This window comes from Dermacentor silvarum, chromosome 5, assembly GCF_013339745.2.
Source record: "Dermacentor silvarum isolate Dsil-2018 chromosome 5, BIME_Dsil_1.4, whole genome shotgun sequence".
Lineage (NCBI taxonomy): Eukaryota > Metazoa > Arthropoda > Arachnida > Ixodida > Ixodidae > Dermacentor > Dermacentor silvarum.
The window spans coordinates 26,821,624-26,827,260 of NC_051158.1; the positions used below are offsets into that span (position 1 = coordinate 26,821,624).

General features: G+C 50.9%; 1 non-coding gene across 1 annotated transcript; it reads right to left on the bottom strand.

Moving 5' to 3' along the window:
- Positions 1–3,393: 3,393 nt before the first annotated feature.
- LOC119454728 (U1 spliceosomal RNA) lies at positions 3,394–3,549 on the bottom strand. Its single transcript, XR_005192658.1, has one exon. It is a non-coding gene; the product is annotated as a U1 spliceosomal RNA (small nuclear RNA).
- Positions 3,550–5,637: the final 2,088 nt, after the last annotated feature.

A 5,637-nucleotide genomic window follows, 5' to 3' on the forward strand; every position in this document is an offset into this window, starting at 1 on the left:
CTAAATAAAAGTGCTTGATGAGCTCATTATATGTCTGAAGTTGGTCCTTAAAGGCCTTAGGAGGAGACGAGGGGGTCTAAAGGGAAGCGCGGCTGGCAAGTCCTCGCGCGGCCCTATGAGCGAATTCGTTAAGGTTCCGCTGTCCTCCCACGAAAATCGCCCATATGGGCTGGGAACCAGACTATAGAGTGGAGACTAATGCATGTACCCTCCAGTAACTTTGAAACTTCTCATCCACTACTCCCCTAGCAAATTCCAGCAGTGAAATTCCACCGACTCGCAACAGAATGCACAAACAGACAGCCGACAAGCATGGATTACTGCTGTGCGCAGTACAGCGTAAGTAAACTCTTGTGGCAGGCGCTGACAGTTGTCGTCGGAGTTCACGCGTCCTGAGAAATTGATTACGTGCACTATGCACTGAACAAGACCGGAGTTCATTCCTGCATCACTAGTGCACCAATCAGTCGAGATTCTGTGATGTACAAGGCCGCTTCCTGTTTGCACCGGCGTAAGTGAAGCAGAAATGAGTTGCACGCGCTACTTAAAATGCGTACACATGCCATATCTATGCTGTGCGGTGAAATATTTTGTACAATTCTGAATCTGTTGACGTAAAGGCAAATGATGGCTGCACGCTCGCACACAGCGGAAGACACAGCGGCCCATGCACTTGCCGCAGGAAATGCAACCCTCTCGTATGAGGGAGCAGGGCGACGAAAGCTTCGAAAAAAAAAAAAAGCCTTACGCGTTTTTGCGCGTATTTAAATTTTCTAGCGCAAAGACGCAGCGAACAAGCTATTGCTATGGAAGTAGGTATAGCCTGGTCACACGCGCATTTTCACGCGTATAGCCGTCCTTGACTTGTGAAACTCACTTCGCCCCGACGAGGACGGCACCATCTACGCTTAACGGAGATTAATGTCTAACGATGTCTTCTCCGATCGGGTGGACCGTCTCAATGATGCGTTTTCGAAGACTGGTCCATTCAGTGGCGCGCGATGAGAGACCGTTGCTCCAAACGCCCAATGTACCTGTCGTACTTCCTGTATATTGCTGAGCTTATTTTACTTTTTACTTAACTTCTTCACAAGCACACGCACACGCGAAGGGGGCGGGGGGAGGGGTCCCATGTTTTTGACGTACATGTATAGAGCCTGCTTACACTGCCGATATTTATTATCGATCACGGCACGTAGAGGGCAGCAGACACTTGTCCTCCCCCCCCCCCCCCCCCCGCCGAAAAAAAGTTCCGGCTACGCCCCTGCTGTCTAATGACACTACCCACTGTATACGCATGGGCACAATTTTGGCAGAGCCAAACTGTTTTCTGCGTTCTCTGGAGGTTGCGAATAGCCAAGCGTAAAATGTAGAAGAAATAACTCAATAAAAATTATAAAACACTATGTTTTGACGTTATTAAGTGTCGCAACATGCTAAACCTTACTGTGGGTTACATTTAAAAAATGTCACAGTTTCGCCCTAACGGCGAAGCATTGAATGCGATAGCAACACAGCAATGTCATACGAAGTAAGGTGAGCGGCCTTGGTAGCAATATGAATTGTAGTAAACATGAGCTGATTAAGTAAGCAGGTGTGCTGCGGCGTAAGTAGACCGACATGAAGAGAGACTCGATGACCACGAGAAGGCGCGTGTGAAACGGTGGTGTTGATGAGAAGCGCTTACCGTGGGCAGCGCGTGCGAAGGGACACACCTGTAGTGCTGCACTGCCGATCTGGGCAGCATTGCATGTGTAGCGTGCGTTGGAAAATGTGGCCCGACTATTACTAACTGAATGAACAAGCGTGGTGTGAGCGCGCACAAACAAACATGAATAGATCACACTGAATGACTGCAGCCAACGACTGTCAAAACGCTGGCAGCGAGCGCATACGCCGCGCAGCGGGCGAAGGTACGTGCGGTCTATCGCTTCAACGGAAACTGAGCGACGAATGCACGGCGCATAAAGGTCAGAGCCGTGTGGACATAAGAGACGGTGCGGTCGAACGAACGACGAGCGCGGTTGTTGGCAGCGTAGAAGTGCGCCCCCCCCCCCCCCCCCGCTCCCTTCGGCCCTGGCTTCCCGCTTCCTTGCTTGCGCGTGGGAGAGATAAGAGATTGTGCGGACGAGCGACGAGCGCGGTTGTTGGCAGAGAAGTGCCCCCCCCCCCCCCGTGCTCCCTCCGGCACTGGCTTTCCGCTTCCTTGCTTGCGCGTGGGAGATTAAGTGCGTTCGCTCTCCGTGATAGCGCGCGTCCCGCACGCTTCCGCTGGGGCATACGGCGCGCGGCGAAGATTTTATCTATACGGAACCTCACGGCGACGGCGACGGCGACGGCGACGGCAGAAATCCGGTTGAAGTGTCCATATAATTGCTATCACAATAAAACAGTAATCTCCTGCTTCACGGCTGGCCACAGTGATAGCGGCTCGGCGGCGTCCGCCGCTGGACCGTCGCATGAGGGGCGCTGAGGCGAAAACACGGCGGCGCGTCAAGTTACATTTCATTGCGATAGCAATTATATGGACACTTCAACCGGATTTCTGCCGTCGGCGTCGCCGTCCCCGTGAGGATCCGTATAGATAAAATCTTCGCCGCGCGCCGTATGCCCGAGCGGAAGCGTGCGGGGACGCACGCTATCACAGAGAGCGAACGCACTCAAGGAAGCGGGAAGCGAGCGCCGGAGGGAGCGGGGGGGGGGGGGAGGGCACTTCTACTCTGCCAACAACCGCGCTCGTCGCTCGCCCGCACTGTCTCTTATCCACACGGCTCTGACCTTTGTATGCGCTGTGCATTCACCGCTCAGTTTCCGTTGAAGGGATAGACCCACGTACCTTCGCCCGCTGCGGCGTATGCGCTTGCTGCCAGCGTTTTGACAGTTGTCTGCAGTCATTCAGTGTGATCTATTCATGTTTGTTTGTGCGCGCTCACACCACGCTTGTTCATTCAATTAGTAATAGTCGGGCCACATTTTCCAACGCACGCTACACATGCAATGCTGCCCGGATCGGCAGTGCAGCGCTACAGGTGTGTCCCTTCGCACGCGCTGCCCACGGGAAGCGCTTCTCATCAACACCACCGTTTCACACGCGCCTTCTCGTGGTCATCGAGTCTCTCTTCATGTCGATCTACTTACGCCGCAGCACACCTGCTTACTTAATCAGCTCATGCTTACTACAATTCATATTGCTACCAAAGCCGCTCACCTTACTTCGTATGACATTGCTGTGCAACTATCGCATTCATTGCTTCGCCCTTAGGGCGAAACTGTGACATTTTTTTGACGCGCGAACATCGTCGGGGAAGTACGCTCCATGAGGGTCGGGCTAAATGTAGGTAAGCTTGCGCTTTAAGTTGCGTATACAATCACCTTTCTTTCGATTCAGTTATGCAGGGGAGAGCGCGAACGCAGTCCCCCACTACCAAAAATTATGCGCCCCATCTACCTGGAGTAGTGGCAGAGATCGGCACGAGCGCTGTGCAATGCCCGCGCGTCACCCTGAAGACACCGCCGTCCTGACCGCGGTATTCTCGGCGCTTTCAGTACTTGTCGTAGGTGACGACCGCCTTAGATGGTCTCCACACTCCTCAGCGCCCTCCACCTCGCTCCGGTTCTGGACGAGTCGTCGAACGAAAATTACACCGTTTACTTGGGCAGTTTGGTCACCTAGATGTGAATTTATAGAGAGGATCTGTCTTCCCCTCGTTCCTTTTATTGCAACCTGTCTAAATATCCAGATAAAATTCAGCACGCCTCATTCAGTTGCTCAAAACGCAATGTTTGCGACGACGTCAAGCCCGTCAAGCTTTGCGTCCTCGACTGGTGGCGGAGCCGCTTGCCATACCGTTCTCACATCTGTCTACAGGGGAGGCATATATATGACACACTCGTGGATGCACGGATATCACACTCCGTCATGGACAGACGCGTGGCTACGCATTGCCAGCGGCCGTGACATTGCTGTGTCGGCATTTTTGGTCTACGCGCTCGATCTACGCACGCAGCGATCCGCTGGAAACTAACGTATCACAGCTCCGCTATAAACGGAAGAATATCCACGATACGCGAACATGTCAGTAGAGAGTTTTATACGGGTGTCACACGACGCACTTTTGATCGCGATCAAGCCCGATCCGGATCGAATTTCTCCGTCGTGGCAGGCCGCACTCGATTTCTTCGAGTGCGGCCTGCCGCGCGCTCTGAAAATGGCGTGAGAGGGCTTAGTTTTCCGTGCCACCGCCGCGGCGGCACCGGAGGAGGACAGAAGTTGCTCGAGCGCGTGCGTCGTTGCGCCACGCGCAAAATATTCTTTTAAAAGCCACCTAAAGTACACAATGGTTCATTACGACTCTTGCTTAATGACAGCTGCAGCTGTTTGGGAATTTTTGGGCTTGCCCTGTATGCCCGAGATGCGACATCGCGCACCGATCTGTTCAAAGAACTAATCACGGGCATGTTTTCCCGGTATCCAATAGAATCTCAGCTAGCGGTTCCAGAGGTGTTCCACCTTGCCTAACAGATCAAAATTCTCTATTTGTGTCTTAATATGTTTGACTATTCAGGTTTAATAATTACAATCAGATAAAAAAATCATTTCGGAGAAACAGTTGCCTGCTGCTTACATAACATCAAATATGAGCGAAAGCTTATTCTTTCTGCAGCTGTCTCTAAACCCGCTGATAGTAGATATGATGAAATAACCCGCACCACGGCCACAAACTAATGCTTCTGATGTGTGTACGACCATCTCGCAGAAGTGAATTCGCGTCACCTAAAAGAAACTTTTCCGCAACATAACTTTCATTCCACACACAATTCCTACAGTGTGTATGAAATACGGAAAAACGACACGAAGTGAACTTATTGAATAGTAAGTTTTCGCTCTTCCCTGCCCGTGTTTCTTCCTTGTCTTTTGCGCTGCACACGTCTTTACATCAAGCCCATTGACTCGCGTCGCAGTCTCAAGACTTTTCTTTTTTAGTGGTTTTTGCAACAGCTTCAAAATACGTTCAACCGTTGCATTGGCGATGCCAGTCCAATTGCAGAGCAAAGGTAGAAGTAACTTCATCAAAAGTATTTCAGAATTCTTTTCGGAATGCTCCGGATCGTTCGCTTCGCACATCAAGGCGGGACATCGGGTGTAGTGCGGCAGCAGAGCTGAGAGGAGCAACGTGCATAGCTTTCCGCTCCTTCTCACCTCCACTGATTTCATTACTCTGTTGACAAAGTTCCACGTGAGCTGGCACATGCCGACGAGTTCTGGTGTCGGGTATTTTAGATGCTCGCTGTCCATGTTTTTCGTTAATCCATCGTCGGGTTTGACACTTGCAGCAGTTTATTGGATTGATCGGCACTACTTTCGTAAAATTGAGCAATGAGCTATGAAGGTGTGTTTTTTCGCTAGAACAAAAAATTGTTTCTGTTTTGCTTAACAAATGTATCTGGCAATGCAAAAAAATATATATATATACTAAGGATGCCAAGTGCAGTTCACGTGGTTAACGAACCAATTCTTTCAGATCGCGTAGCCTTTAAAAGATTCGAGTTCATACCTTTTCATCACATTCACGCGCCAGGTAGACAGCCAAAAAGCCAATTGGAGCAATTTCGAGCTCATAGCCAACAGGTATTACA